The sequence below is a fragment of the Stomoxys calcitrans genome, chromosome 1 (assembly GCF_963082655.1).
Source record: "Stomoxys calcitrans chromosome 1, idStoCalc2.1, whole genome shotgun sequence".
Taxonomy (NCBI): Eukaryota; Metazoa; Arthropoda; class Insecta; order Diptera; family Muscidae; genus Stomoxys; species Stomoxys calcitrans.
Genome location: NC_081552.1, coordinates 13,035,341 through 13,052,910, shown reverse-complemented (window position 1 = coordinate 13,052,910; position 17,570 = coordinate 13,035,341).

Sequence of the window (17,570 nt, the reverse complement as noted above, 5' to 3'; positions counted from 1 at the left end):
TTCGTCGTTGGATCTGAGCTTAAGGTTGAAATTAAGGTTGAAATTAAGCCCAACTTTTATGTATATGGCCACTCCGCCAGCATGAGACCTTCTATCAGCCCTTAACAATTTGTATCCTCTTGTCGATAATCATAACAATGCGTTGAGGCGACTCGTAGTTTGACAAGCGAGGTGTTTTGCAAATACTCTCAGAGTAAGAGGTTTGCATTATCTCTCGCATACGCTTTGGTGCTTGCGGGGGGATAGTACTCTCACTGCATTTTGTAATTGAGCGATCAAAACTGTTATTATTCATTGTTCTTAATTTTCGAGGTTGAGATTGTGAGCGAAAATATATGGTGCTTGTTCTTATTGTTTTGTTTGGTGCCTTTTTGTTATTTTCTAAAGTTTCTTTCCTTTTTTTATTATTCACCGGTGGTAGTTATGTTAAATTGTATTTTAATATTTTTAATGGTTAAACTCGGCTAAGCATCAAGCGGAAACTATGTGATGTTAAAGCGGCAAAAGTGCAAAATAAAATGTTCACTTCTAAAGAATAACTCAGTTCGCAACAATTAAAAAAAATTAATTTATTATAGAGCCTCAAAAAACACAACTGTTCTGTTCTATGTTTTCCGATATATATAGTCTGATTTGATCCATATTTAGGTCGGACATCAGGAGGCTAAGGATAATCCTCTGTTTAAAATTTCAGCGAAATCGGGTAATAAATAAAAGCTTTTATGGGCTTCAGACCCTTTATCGGCAGATCGGTATATATAGACCATATTTGTGTCAGATGTCGGGAGGCCTAAAACTACTCACTGTTTCAAATTTCAGCGAAATCGGATGAAAAATAAGGCATTTAAGGGCATTAGACCCTATACCGAAAAATCGGTCTATATAGCAGCTATTTGTCGAGTTCTTTTCCCGGCATCTCTTTTTAGGCAAAAAAGGACATAAGAAAAGATTTGCTCTGCTATTAGAGCGATATCAAGATATGGTCCGGTTTGGACCACTATTATAAATATTATATGTTGGAGACCTGTGTAAAATGTCAGCCAATCGAATAAGAATTGCGCCCTTTGGGGGCTCAAGAAGTAAAATAGAGAAATCGATTTATATGGGAGCTGTATCGGGCTATAGACCGATTTAGACAATAATAAACACGTATGTTCATGAGAGGATCCGTCATACAAAATTTCAGGCAAATCGGATAATAATTGCGCACTCTAGAGGCTCAAGAAGTCAAGATCCCAGATCTGTTTATATGGCAGCTATATCAGGTTATGAACCGATTTGAACCTTATTTGACACAGTTGTTGAGAGTAAGAATAAAATATGTCATGCTAAATTTCATCCAAATCGGATAAAAATTGCGCCCTCTAGAGGCTCAAGAAGTCAAGAATCAAGATCGGTTTATATGACAGCTATATCAGGTTATGGACCGATTTGAACCATACTTGGCACAGTAGTTGGATATCATAACAAAACACGTCGTGCAAAATTTCATCCCAATCGGATAAGAATTGCGCACTCTAGAAGCTCAAGAAGTCAAGACCCAAGATCGGTTTATATGACAGCTATATCAAAACATGGACCGATATGGCCCATTTACAATACCAACCGACCTACACTAATAAGAAGTATTTGTGCAAAATTTCAAGCGGCTAGCTTTACTTCTTCGGAAGTTAGCGTGCTTTCGACAGACAGACGGACGGACGGACATGGCTAGATCGACATAAAATTTCACGACGATGAAGAATATATATACTTTTTGGGGTCTCAGACGAATATTTCGAGTATTTACAAACAGAATGACGAAATTAGTATACCCCCCATCCTATGGTGGAGGGTATAAAAATTTACTGCCGAAATTCGGAGTCGGTGATGGCTATTTTAAGAGCAAGATCATTTTCAGTGACGAAGCTCATTTTTGGCTTAGTGGATTTTGTAAAAAAGCAAAATATACGTTATTGGTTAGGTGAAAATCCATATGTGCTTCACGAATCAACACTTCATACCTCTTCGTCGACGGTGCCAATCGTCACGTTACCGTGAATGGACAACGCTGCCGGACCGTACTCACTGATTATTATATCCACCACCATAGGATGCAAATGCAAATTTTGCCCATGAACATTCCACTAAGGAACAGGGGCAAACTTCTCACATATCAATGAGTGCAGTCCGATTCAAGTTTAAGCTCAATGATAAGGGGCCTCATTTTTGAAGCCGAGTCCGAACGGCGTGCCGCTGTACGACACCTCTTTGGAGAGAAGTTTTACATGGCATAGTACCTCACAAATGTTGCCAGCATTAGGAGGGGAAAACCACTGTTGAAATTTTTTCTGATGGTCCCGCCAGAATTCGAACCCAGGCGTTCAGTGTCATAGGCGGACATGCTAACCTTTGCGCTACGGTGGCCTCCATACCGTAGGATGGGTGTATTAGATTAGTATACCTCGAAATATTGATCCATTAAGTATATATATTATTGATCGACTCGAAATTCCGATTCGAACTAGTAATGTCCGTTTGTCCGTCCGTTCGTCCGTACGTCTCTCCGTTCGTCCGTTTGACCGTTCGTCTGTCGAAATTACGATAGAGGTCGAACGCGTAGAGCCAGCCGCTCGGTTCAGATTTGGATAAAGCTACCATATAAACCGATCTCCCGATTTGACTTCTGTTATGACTTCCAACAACTGTGCCAAGTACGGTTCAAATCGGTCATGAACCTGATATAGCTCCCATATAAACCGATCTACTGATTTGACTTCTTGAGCCCCTGGAAGACTTAATTTTCTACCGATTTGGCTGAAATTTTGCACATAGTATTCTGTTATTACTCCCACCAATGGAGCCAAGTACGGTTAAAATCGGTCTACAACCTTATATAGCTCTTATATAAACCGATCTCCCGATTTTTGTCCAATTTGGCTGAAATTTTGCACATAGTGTTCTATTTTGACTTTCATGGTTTAAATCGGTCTATATAGATCATCTAACAAGAAAATGTTAAGTTAGGAATTCCGTGCTACTTACAAAATCCTTAATTGTTTTCAATACCACTCCCTTAACTTGGTTCATGTCTGGTATTGTGTCTCCACCGGTATCTGTTAAACGCGAAAGCCGGGCAATGACAAAGGCAATGCTCCATCATCTTCCCCGCATGCCCTATGCATGCTATCATTTGCTGCACCGATTTTGCATAAGTGAGCTCGTAGTCCTATGTGTCCCCTAACTATACCAATAGCTATACTGACCTCCTTCTTGCTTCCTTTCAGTAATAGCGTCATCTTTTCACGATCTGGATCCCCCCATTCATCGCCCACTCTCTTAAATAGTCCGAGTTAAGCGAGTGGGTCAGGCTTCAGGTTAACCAAGTTTATTGACGGCAGTCCTCTGGCCTTCACCGCCAAGTCGTCTGCCCTTTCATTTCCCCTTACTCCGTTATGGCCCGGGACCCAAACGATGCGGATTTTGCCATCCTCAGAGAACGAGTTAATTTTCTTTCTTACACTGCAAGACTGTTCGTGACCTTACCATCGGTTTTATTGCCTTTATGGCAATTTTACTGTCGGTAAAGATGTTCACAATCGACGTCCTCGCGTAAGCACCACACCACCTCACGCATTTCGTGATCGCCCGGATCTCCACCTGCAGGACCGTATTATGGTCAGGCAGTCTAAAACAGATGTCAGTCCCAGGGTTTTCAATGTAAACCCCCAGACCCACTCTGTCCTCCAGCTTTGAATTATCCGTGTAACATGATCTTCCAGATGGCAATACTAGGGTTCCGTCAATCCAAGACTGTGGTGTTGACAGCCGTGCGTCGCACTCAACTTCAAGGTTCATCTCAGGCATCCGATCGGAAACCTCTTCCCTTCCTTCCAGGTTTCCTATCGTCGCCTCGATTATACCGCGATGGTATGAGCTGCTCCCATCCTCAATCCATAGTGCCCAACATCTGTGAGCCTTCTCAGTACGCTCCTGAATGTGACACTTCCAATTCAGTTTCCTGTCCAAGATCACACGTAAGTATTTGACCTTGTCAGATATCAAAATCGTCATATTGAAGAAACGTGGTGCTTTAAATTGGCCTACCTTCGTCTTCCTCGTGAACAGGCATATTTCAGTCTTCTCTGGGTTAACATTGAGAACTCTAGGTCTAGCCCAGTCATATGTCATATGCAAGACCCTTTCGGCCCTTCTGCATAGCTCGTTCGGATCCTTACCCCTTAGAAGTATTCCTCCTTAGTCAGCATCCGTAATAGGTCATTTATGGTGGTCGCCCATAGGAGTGGCGTGCCCTGTGCCACTTTCTCTCTTATAATTGTACCATTGTGTGTGTGTAATTTATCTACCTGTTCCTTAGCATATGGTTTATCCAGTCTCTAAGGACCGGGTCCACCTGGTACTGGTCTAAGGATTGGATCAATGTGTCGGTCCGCATATTGTTAAAAGTCCCCTCGATATCAATGCATACCGCCAGTGTGAACGTTTTGGCATCGAATGATTCTTCTATTTTATGCACAACCTCGTGCAGGGCAGTCTCCACCGACCTTCCCTTGACATTGGCATGCTGTTTGTATCCTTCCAGATCGTTGGATGTCCTACTCTATATTATGGTGTCTACAATACGTTCCATGGTTTTGAGTAGAAAGACCGTAAGGCTTATGGATCTGTAGGCCCTTGGTGTTGCATATCATGCCTTGCTGGCTTGGGTATATACACCACCCTTGCCTCTTGCCAGGCTTTCGGAGTATATGCAAGTCCAAGGCACGCTGTGAAAATTTTGGCCAGACGAGGCGCCAGATAGTCTGCCTCTTTCTGTAGTAATGCCTGAAATATTCCATCAGGTGCGGGTGACTTAAATGATTTGAAGCTCCTCAATTCCGTAATTATAAACCTTCGATCAACATTATCATTATTATTCCCAGAGCCGTATAAGGTTATGGACCGATTCGTACCATACATGCTTTGGATGTTGGAGACCATAGTGCAAGTCAAGAGAGATCATATTATGTGGGAGCTATATGAGCCTATGGACCGGTTTCCACCATATTTTGCACAGTTGTTAGAGGCCAAATTTTAGCCAAATCTGATAAAAATTACGCTCTCTAGAGGCGCAGGAAGTCAAGATCAAAGATTGGTTTATATGACAGCCATATAAAAACATGGACCGATATGACCCAATCCCAACTGAACTTCACTGATAGGAAGCATGTGCGCAAAAGTTTCAAGCGCCTAGCATAACTCCTTCCAAGGTTAGAGTGCTTTCCACAGACAGACAGGCGGACGGACATGGCTAGATCGACTTAAAATGCAATGGCGATCAAGAATATATTGGGTTGCCCAAAAAGTAATCGGGGATTTTTTATATAGTCGGCGTTGACAAATTTTTTCACAGCTTGTGACTCTGTAATTGCATTCTTTCTTCTGTCAGTTATCAGCTGTTACTTTTAGCTTGCTTTAGAAAAAAAGTGTAAACAAGTAAAAGCGTGCTAAGTTCGGCCGGGCCGAATCTTATATACCCTCCACCATCGATCGCATTTGTCGAGTTCTTTTCCCGGCATCTCTTCTTAGGGAAAAAAGGATATAAGAAAAGAGTTGCTCTGCTATTAAAACGATATCAAGATATGGTCCGGTTCGGACCACAATTAAATTATATGTTGGAGACCTGTGTAAAATTTCAGCCAATTCGTATAAGAATTGCGCCCATTGGGGCTCACGAAGTAAAATAGAGAGAACGATTTATATGGGATCTGTATCGGGCTATAGACCGATTCAGACCATAATAAACACGTTTGTTGATGGTCATGAGAGGATCCGTCGTACAAAATTTCAGGCATATCGGATAATAATTGCGACTTCTAGGGGTCAAGAAGTCAAGATCCCAGATCGGTTTATATGGCAGCTATATCAGGTTATGAACCGATTTGAAACTTATTTGACACAGTTGTTGAAAGTAAAAATAAAATACGTCATGCACAATTTCAGCCAAATCGGATAGGAATTGCGCCCTCTAGAAGCTCAAGAAGTCAAATCCCTAGATCTGTTTATATCACAGCTATATCAGGTTAAGGACCGATTTCAACCATACTTGGCACAGTTGTTGGATATCATAACGAAATACTTCGTGCAAAAATTCATTCAAATCGGATAAGAATTGTGCCCTCTAGAGGCTCAAGAAGTCAAGACCCAAGATCGGTTTATATGGCAGCTATATCAGGTTATGGACCGATTAAAACCATACTTGGCATAGTTGTTGGATATCATAACAAAAGACGTCGTGCGAAATTCCATTCCATTCAGATAAGAATTGCGCCCCCTTGAGGCTCAAGAAGCCAAGACCCAAGATCGGTTTATATGACAGCTATATCAGGTTATGGACCGATTTGAGCCATACTTGGCACAGTTGTTGGATATAACAACAAAACACGTCATGCAAAATTTCGTTCCAATCGGATAAGAATTGCGCACTCTAGAGGCTCAAGAATTCAAGACCCAAGATCGGTTTATATAGCAGCTATATCAGGTTATAGACCGATTTGAACCATACTTGGCACAGTTGTTTGATATCATAACAAAACACGTCGTGCAAAATTTCATTCTGATCAGATAAGAATTGCGCACGCTAGAGGCTCAAGAAGTCAAGACCCAAGATCGGTTTATGTGGCAGCTATATCAGGTTATGGACCGATTTGAACTATACTTAGCACAGTTATTGGATATCATAGCAAAACACGTCGTGCAAAATTTCATTCCAATCGGATAAGAATTGCGCACTCTAGAGGCTCAAGAAGTCAAGACCCAAGATCGGTTTATATGGCAGCTATATCAAAACATGGACCGATATGGCCCATTTACAATACCAACCGACCTACACTAATAAGAAGTATTTGTGCAAAATTTCAAGCGGCTAGCTTTACTCCTTCGGAAGTTAGCGTGCTTTCGACAGACAGACGGACGGACGGACGGACGGACGGACGGACGGACAGACGGACGGACATGGCTAGATCGACATAAAATGTCACGACGATCAAGAATATATATACGTTATGGGGTCTCAGACGAATATTTCGAGTAGTTACAAACAGAATGACGAAATTAGTATACCCCCCATCTTATGGTGGAGGGTATAAAAAAGTATATTTGATTAAAGTTCATTCTAAGTTTTATTAAAAATGCATTTACTTTCTTTTAAAAAATCCTCAATTACTTTTTGGGCAACCCAATATATACTTTATGGGGTCTTATACCAATATTTCGATGTATTACAAGCGGAACGACGAAGGTGGAGGGTTTAAAAAAGTACTTTCAAGTCTTTATTGGAAAGCCCGATAGAACTCGCGAATAAAGAGGCCACGAACCCGCAAGCAAGAGATAGATAGGAACAGGGTACCTCCTTACAATTATCGACAGTCGTACTGTACTCACTTGAGGGTTTTCAATGTTTTAAAAATCTTTGTTTATATGTTTTGACCTAATCCCTATTTTAGCATAATCCGTCTTTCAGAGGAAACAAAAACTTGTTTCTACTACCACACCCCAATGCAATCTGAAACCGTTAAAAAAATTCCCTACATTTCTAAAACACATTGAAACTTGCAATCGCATACTGATACAAAAGTAATAAGGCTTAAATGAGTTTTACATGTAGTTGCATTTCTCTAAGCCAATTTAAGCTGTTATTATCCCAAGGATAAGCTGTTACATGGGAAATGCAACATTCATGTTTTTTTAGGGATTTAAATTAAAACAATCGCAGGGAAAAAGAAGGAGTATAATATGCTATTATTATATATTAAGGGTTGAAGATGTGGCAGAGTAAGTGGGCCATACCAAACATTTTCTATAAAAATATTGAAAACAAGTAAAAAGGCGTTAAGTTCGGCCGGGCCGAACTTTGGATACCCACCACCTCGGGTATATATGTAAACCACCTTTCATCAAAATTCGGTCAAAATTACATACCTTATGACCCATATCAGTTATATCAAAACATGTTCCGATTTGGACCAAATACTAATAAGTACAATAGCTATATCTAAAAATTAAACGATCTGAACCATATACGACACGGATGTTGTAAAGCCTAACATAAGTTACTATGTAAAATTTCAGTGAAATCGGATTATAAATGCGCTTTTTATGGGGCAAAGACTTTAAATCGAGAGATCGGTCTACATGGCAGCTATTTTCAAATCTGGATCGATCTGGGCAAAATTGAAGAAGGACGTCGAAGAGCCTAACTAAACTCACTGTCTCAAATTTCAGCGACATCGGACATTAAATGCGTCTTTATGGCCCCAAAACCTAAAACCTAGATATCGGTCTATATGGCAGCTATATCTAAATTTAGACCGATCTGTGCGATATTGCAGATGTATGTCAAGGGGCCTAACTTAACTCACTGTCCCAAATTTCGGCGACATCGGACAATAAATGAGCATTTTATGGGCCCAAAACCTTAAATCAAGAAATCGGTCTATATAGCAGCTATATCCAAATCTGAACCGATCTGAGCCAAATTAAAGAATGATGTCGAGGGGCCTAACGCAACTCACTGTCCCAAATTTCAGCAAAATCGGGTAATAAATGTGGCTTTTATGGGCCTAACACCATAGATCGGAGGATCGGTCTATATGGCAGCTATATCCAAATCTGAACCGATCTGAGCCAAATTGACAAAGGATGTCGAAGGGCCTAACACAACTCACTGTCCCGAATTTCAGTGGAATCGGATAAAAGATGTGGATTTTATGGCCCTTAGACCCTAAATCGGAGGGTCGGTCTATATGGCAGCTATATCTAAATCTGGACCGATCTGAGCCAAATTGACGAAGGATGTTGAAGGGTCTAACAAAACTCACTTTTCCAAATTTTAGCAAAATCGGATAATAAATGTGGCTTTTATGGGCCTAAGACCCTAAATCGGCGGATCGGTCTATATGGGGGCTATATGAAGATATAGTCCGATATAGCCCATCTTCGAACTTAACCTGCTTATGGACAGAAAAAGAATTTGTGCAAAATGTCAGCTCAATATCTCAATTTTTAAAGACTGTAGCGTGATTTCAACAGACAGACGGACAGACGGACGGACATGCCTAGATCGTCTTAGATTTTTACGCTGATCAAGAATATATATACTTTATGGGGTCGGAAATGGATATTTCGATGTGTTGCAAACGGAATGACAAAATGAATATACCCCCATCCTTCGGTGGTGGGTATAAAAATGTATATAACATCAAAAAATGTCAACAACTTTTCATAGAAATAAAATATTAAGAAAATTTGATTTGATTTAAAATACTTTGACAAAAATTTATGAAAATAAAATTTTGACAAAAAAATTCTATTAAAGTCCACATTTATTAAAAACTAGTAAAAATTTGTCAAGTTTGGAGGGGCCGAATCTTGGGAGCCCACCACCAGTGTTGCCGTTTTTGGTAGGTTTTACTTCTCTTGATAGGTTAGTAGGCTAACTTCATTTTTTTGGAAGGTTTTCCCAAAATATAAATACCAAGTATATTATTGAAAAAATTGCAGGAATTGACTCAAAATTATTTTACTTTTGTCGATTCTGCGATTCGTGCAAAATAACACCATGGCTGTTGAGGAGCCCGTTACAAGGTGTCGTAATGTTTAAAATTTTAGACAAAAAATTCGAAAGTTCTGATATTGATATGGGTAAGAAATGCGGAAAATTGGGCCATATGGTAACTACAAATATGGTCAGATTTGATTTATACTCAGATGTTTGGGGGGTTCAATGCAGTTCACTGTTACGGGGGAAATGGGTAGTACGCATTTATGGGCTCATTTTGGTCATTCCGAATTAGCCACGGTTGAGGGAACTCAAGAATTAGGGAGATCGGCATTAAGAGTGTTATATATATAGGTCATCCAGATATAGGTCATCTTTTAATTGCAGACTGTAGAGCGATTGTCACAGATGGGCGGACACGGCTAGATAATCTATGAATATTACAACGATATTCAGATATGTACAAACAAATAGTGACAGCGGATAAACAGACAAATAAAGGATTCTTAATCGCATAAAATTTTTTGTGTTTGTTAGCTATTTTAAATATAATATCGAAATTTAACTGGCTTTCAAATGAAAAATGGCTTGACATAGGGTCGGTTCAGTACTTGTACCTATATGCTTAATTTCAGACTTCTAGCTCCATCTGCACAGAAAGTACCAAATGGTACACAAATTTATGAAGTTTGAATAGATCATTGGATCACCTATCCTATATTTCCTAGTTGTACCTACATGCTAATTTCAGACCTCTAGCTCCATCTGTAGAGAAAATACCAAATGGTACCAATTTCCGAACCAAAATGTTCGAATTTTTATAGATCAGTTTGCCACCATCATATATTTCTTAGTTGTACCTACATGCCTAATTTGAGACCTCTAGCTCCATCTATAACGAAAGTAGCAAATGGTACCAATTTTGGTACCAAAATGTGCGAATAGTGAATAGAGCAGTTACCCACCCCTCATATACTACATGCAAAATTTCAGGTCTCTAGCTACATCTGAACAGAAAGTAAGAAATGGTACCAAAATGTACGAAGTTTTAATAGACCATTTAGTCACCCATCCTATAATTCTTAGTTGTACCCACATGCTAAATTTCAAACCTCATGCTTCATCTGAACAGCAAGTGCAAATTGGTACCAATTTCGGTACCAAAATGTACGAATTTTGAATAGATAATTAGTCATCCAACATTTATTACTTAGTTGTACCTACCTGTCCAATTTCGGACCCCTAACTCCCTCTATAAAGAAGGTACCAAATCGTACCAATTTTGGTACCAAAATGTTCGAATTGTGAAAATAATCACCCATCATATTTTTCCTTGTTGTACCTAAATGCCTACAGCTCCATCTTTGAAGAAAGTACCAAATGGTACCAATTTTAGTACCAAAATGTAGCCGCTTGAAATTTTGCACAAATACTTCTTATTAGTGTAGATCGGTTGGGATTGTAAATGGGCCATATCGGTTAATGTTTTGATATAGCTGTTATATAAACAGATCTTGGATCTTGACTTCTTGAGCCTCTAGAAGGCGCAATTCTTATCCGATTGGAATACAATTTTGCGCAACGTGTTCTGTTATAATATCCAATAACTGTGCCAAGTATGGTTCAAATCGGTCCATAACCTGACATAGCTGCCATATAAACAGATCTAGGATCTTGACTTCTTGAGCTTCTAGAGGTCGCAATTATTATCCGATTTGCCTGAAGTTTTGTGTGAAGGATCCTCTAATGACCATCAACATATATGTTTTTTATGGTCTGAGTCGGTCTATAGCCTGATACAGCACCCATATAAATCGATCTCTTATTCGAATTGGCTGACATTTTACACAAGTCTCCTATATATAATTTAATTGTGGTCCGAACCGGACTGTATCATGATATCGTTCTAATAGCAGACCAAATCTTTTCGTTTATACTTTTTTTGCCTAAGAATAGATGCCGGGAAAAGAACTCGACGAATGCGATCCATGGTGGAGGGTATATACGATTCGGCCCGGCCGAACTTGGCACGCTTTTACTTGTTCCAAAAAAACCGCCAGATCAGACATACGTATTTACCGGTCTTGGCAATATGGGACTCAAATGAAAGGCATTTGGGAATAGAGCACGAAATTTATACCCACTATCAGGACCACGTTTCTGGTCACGTTATGGGGCTCAAACAAAACCATGTTCTAGCAGTAAGCTGATATTATTTCAGGGTCCGCCCCCTAAACTCCCTTCAAACCGGCCATATTCGCCTACTATGGCAATAAATAGTAGGTGACATTGGGGCTCAAATAAAAGAAATTTGAGAGTAGTACGCTGCTGATATTTTTTCAGGGCTAAGTGTGTGGATGGCCACCCCTCCCAAGGGGCTCAAATATGATATCGGTTTTATGGCTAAATGTTTCATGGAGGCCTCACCTCATAAACTCCCCTTAAACCACACATATGTACCGACTATGCCAGGTCTCGGAGATAAGTGAGGATATTTAAATGAAATTTTGTTTGTTTATAATAATTCAAAAACAGGAAATATAAAACAAAAAGAGCACGAATCTGATATATGGGCGTCCACCTCACCTCTAAAAATACTCCCATATCGGATATACCGGAGGTAGGTAAACCTCAGCAATACAAGGCTTAAATGAAAGGTGTTTGGGAGTAGAGCACGAAAATGATATCCACATTTGGGCGAAATACCAAACCAGCACCCCAAACAGGACATATTTCCTGACCATGCCAGTATAGCGCTCAGATAAATTAAGAGAGTGAAAGAAGGCGCAGCGGAGCGGGCCCTGTCCAGCTAGTATGTATTAAAAGAAGTACATAGGCTCGTTGGTGTAAGGTGTTACATAGTCGGCTCCGCCCAACTTCTGCCTTTCCTTACACGTTACTAAGCGAATGGCTCATTTTAACATGACAAATTCACACCTCATTATTCTTCTCATCATAATAACCATTAATAAAATTTTAACATTTCAATTTTTTACACTTGAAATAATTTTTTAAAACTCATGTCTCGCATGGAATAATGTCCTTAATCATCCCTAAAAAAAAATGCTAACAAACTATATAGGCTGTGACTTCAAAAAGTTTCCCTTGTTTTCTTATCAAGTGTTGAAAAAAGTGCAAGTATATTAAAATAAAAAAACAAACACCGTGACATAATTCGCCCCTATTTAATGAACTAATGAAACGCAATCAAGAATCTCCTGGCAAAAGTAAACAGCATTTATCAATTTTTGGGCAACCAAAAAAAAACGTGATTGAATTTTCAATGAGTCCTGTGGAAATTGGGAAAAATTTAATTCAAATTTTTTCCTCAATCGTCGTGTCTTCAATATGGACAATATTCAACCATGCAATGACACCCAAAACACAGAACTGAATTCCAAAAAAATTGTGTCAAAATCAACGCTTCAATATATGGAGTTTCTTTTTTTAATCGCATTAGTGCGTGTGAAATTTTTTTGCATTCTACCAAGCGTTTCGTTCCGATAGTTTAACAGACGCGTCGCATACACAGAGTCACAAGCAAAGGAAAACAAAAGATGAATGAACCATAGAACATAGGATAAAAGTGGATATAGGATCCACAAGGATACAAGCAAAAACTGCTGTCCTGTGACCCCATAACACACAAGTTCTGTCAAAAGGTAGAATGAAATCAATAATGCTCTTACTAAAATCCTTATGCAATGCAAGTATACCTCTAGTACTGGCTTAGAAAAATCTGCACAAAAAATGAAAAAACGAAAAAAAAAACATTTGTCTAAAACAAAAATAAGGACAATGGAATCAATCAAGCGGTAAATTAACAAAACTGAAGACCAAAAATATTCTTCATCCACCAAGTCTCTGGGCTGTGGTTATTGAATAGGGTTGCCATAAGTTATCCCAATGTGACAAATTCCATTTTAATTTTTTATACCCACCACCGAAGGATGGGGGTATATTCATTTTGTCATTCCGTTTGCAACACATCGAAATATCCATTTCCGACCCTATAAAGTATATATATTCTTGATCAGCGTAAAAATTTAAGACGATCTAGCCATGTCCGTCCGTCTGTCCGTCTGTCTGTTGAAATCACGCTACAGTCTTTAAAAATAGAGATATTGAGCTGAAATTTTGCACAGATTCTTTTTTTTGTCCATAAGCAGGTTAAGTTCGAAGATGGGCTATATCGGACTATATCTTGATATAGCCCCCATTTAGACCGATCCTTCGGTTTAGGGTCTTAGGCCCACAAAAGCCACATTTATTAACCGATTTTGATGAAATTCGGGACAGTGAATTGTGTAAGGCCCGTCGACATCCTTCGTTAATTTGGCTCAGATCGGTCCAGATTTGGATATAGCTGCCATATAGATCTATCCTCCGATTTATGGTGTAAGGCCCATAATAGCCACATTCATTATCCGATTTTGCTGAAATTTGGGACAGTGAGATGTGTTAGGCCCTTTGGCATATTTCTTCAATTTGGTCCAGATCGGTTCAAATTTGGATATAGCTGCCATATAGACCGATTTCTTGATTTATGGTTTTGGGCCCATAAAATGCTCATTAATTTCCCGATGTCCCCGAAATTTGGAACAGTGAGTTAAGGTAAACCCCCTTGACATACTTCTGCAATATCGCACAGATCGGTCCAGATTTGGATATAGCTGCTATATAGAGCGATATCTAGGTTTTAGGTTTTGGGGCCATAAAAGACGCATTTATTGTCCGATGTCGCTGAAATTTGAGACAGTGAGTTTTGTTAGGCTCTTCGACGTCCTTCTTCAATTTTGCCCAGATTGGTCCAGATTTGAATATAGCCGCCATATAGACCGATCTCTGGATTTAAGGTTTAGGGCCCATAAAAGAGGCATTTATTGTCCGATTTCGCCAAAATTTGGGACAGTGCTTAGTGTAAGGCTCTTCGACATGTTTTTGCAACTTGGCCCAAATCGGTCCAGATTTGGATATAGCTGCCATGTAGACCGATATCTCGATTTAAAGTCTTGGCCCCATAAAAGGCGCATTTATAATCCGATTTCACTGAAATTTGACACAGTGACTTATGTTCGGCTTTTCGACATCCGTGTCGTATATAGTTCAGATCGGTATGAGGTATATGAGTATAAGGTATGAAATTTTCACCGAATTTTGATGAAAGGTGGTTTACATATATACCCGAGGTGGTGGGTATCCAAAGTTCGGCCCGGCCGAACTTAACGCCTTTTTACTTGTTTTTATTTATATTAGCTTAATTTTTATACCCTCCACCATAAGATGGGGGGTATACTAATTTCGTCATTCTGTTTGTAACTACTCGAAATATTCGTCTGAGACCCCATAAAGTATATATATTCTTGATCGTCGCGACATTTTATGTCGATCTAGCCATGTCCGTCCGTCCGTCCGTCTGTCTGTCGAAAGCACGCTAACTTCCGAAGGAGTAAAGCTAGCCGCTTGAAATTCTGCACAAATACTTCTTATTAGTGTTGGTCGGTTTGTATTGTAAATGGGCCATATTGGTCCATGTTTTGATATAGCTGCCATATAAACCGATCTTGGGTCTTGACTTCTTGAGCCTCTAGGGGGCGCAATTCTTATCCGATTAGAATGGAATTTCGCACGACGTGTTTTCTTATGATATCCAACAACTGTGCCAAGTATAGTTCAAATCGGTCAATAACCTGACATAGCTGCCATATAAACCGATCTTGGGTCTTGAATTCTTGAACCTCTAGAGGGCACAATTCTTATCCGATTTGAATGAATTTTTGCACGACGTGTTTTGTTATGATATCCAACAACTGTGCCCAGTATGGTTCAAATCGGTTCATAACCTGATATAGCTGTCATATAAACAGATCTGGGTATTTGCCTTCTTGAGCCTCTAGAGTGGGCAATTCTTATCCGATTGGAATGACATTTTGCACAACGTGTTTTGTTATGATATCCAACAACTGTGCCAAGTATGGTTCAAATCGGTTTATAACCTGATATAGCTGTCATATAAACCGATCTTGGGTCTCGACTTCTTGGGCCTCTATAGTGCGTAATTCTTATCCGATTGGAATGAAATTTTGCACGACGTGTTTCGTTATTATATCCAACAACTGTGCCAAGTATGGTTCAAATCGGTCCATAACCTGATATAGCTGCCATATAAACCGATCTTGGGTCTTGACTTCTTGAGCCTCTAGAGGGCGCAATTCCTATCCGATCTGGGATCTTGACTTCTAGAGCCTCTAGAGGTCGCAATTGTTATCCGATTTGCCTAAAATTTTGTACGACGGATTCCTTCATGACCATCAACATACGTGTTTATTATGGTCTGAATCGGTCCATAGCCCGATACAGCTCCCATATAAATCGAACTCTCTATTTTAATTCTTGAGCCCCCAAAGGGCGCAATTCTTATTCGAATTGGCTGACATTTTACATCGGTCTCCAACATATAATTTAATTGTGGTCCAAACCGGACCATATCTTGATATCGCTCTAATAGCAGAGCAAATCTTTTCTTATATCTTTTTTTGCCTAAGAAGAGATGTCGGGAAAAGAACTTGAGAAATGCGATCCATGGTGGAGGGTATATAAGATTCGGGCCGGCCGAACTTAGCACGCTTTTACTTGTTTTTATTTATATTAGCTTAATTTTTTTTTTTAATTTTTATACCCTCCACCATAGAATGGGGATATTCGTCTAAGACCCCATAACGTATATATATATATATATATATATATATATATATATATATATATATATATATATATATATATTCTTGATTGTTTCGACGTTCTGAGTCGATCTAGCCATGTCCGCCCGTCTGTCGAAATCGCCATAGCGGTCGAAAGGGTGAAACTAGCCGTTTGAAATTTTGCACAGATACTTAATATTGATGTAGGTCATTGGGGATTACAAATGGGCTATATCGGTTCAGATTTAGATATAGCTTCCATATAAACCAATGTCCCGATTTGTCTTCTTGAGCCCCTGGGAGCGGCAATTTTTGTCAAATTTGGTTTAAAATTTGCATGTGGTGTTCTGTTATGACTTTTAACGACTGTGCCAATTACTGTCCAAATCGGTCTATAACCTGATATAGCTCCCATATAAACCGATCTCCCGATTTGAATTCTTGAGCCCTTACAAGCCGCAATTTTTGTCCGATTTGGCTGATATTTTGCATGCTGTGTTCTGTAATAATTTCCAACAACTGTGCTTAATACGGTCCGAATCGGTCTATAACCTGACATAGCTTCCATATGAACCGGTCTCTCGATCATGCTTGTTCGGTTCCTAGAAGCTTTAATTTTTGCTGGTTTGAAAGAAGTTTGGTATGTAGAATAAAATTATGCCCAATTTATTTTGTATAAATTTGTAGCAGAGTCCATAGTAATGGGTTCCCAAGATTCGGCCCGTGCGAACTTAGCACGCTTTAACTTGTTGTTTCTATTTAATTTGATTTTTTTTTTTTTCAATGTTCGCTCTATTTTATAAATTGTCTATGTAAGTGCTCAAATGGCAATCCTACCATAAAGTACTAGGGTGTTTTTTCTCACACCCCTTTTTATGTGTTCCCTCTCTTTCTCTCACACATAAAATTTTTTGGTTACTACTCATTACCATTAACATTACCACCCTGAAACTCATAACATAAATGTGCTTTGCAAATTCAAACCCCATTTCATTGATGATGATTTGACAAGCAGAAATTGCACCCCCCCCCCCATGGACCACAACTAAATTGAGTGAAATGTAAACTTTTGTGCAATTGGAAATGAGTTAAAGTTTAGGACTACGCTTAAATCTAAAACGATCAACAGCTTGATTGTCATATCAAAAGTGACAGCGAATGAAATCGGTTGAAGCGCGAATGCGGAGAGAGCAATAAATTCTAATAAGAAACCAAATCCAATACGAAGAAATTTACAAATATATTTAAACGAAGAATAAGATATCGTAAAACTGAAAAACGGTCTCAAAACGGTTAACAATTGAGTTCAAAAAAATAAACAAATAAATTTA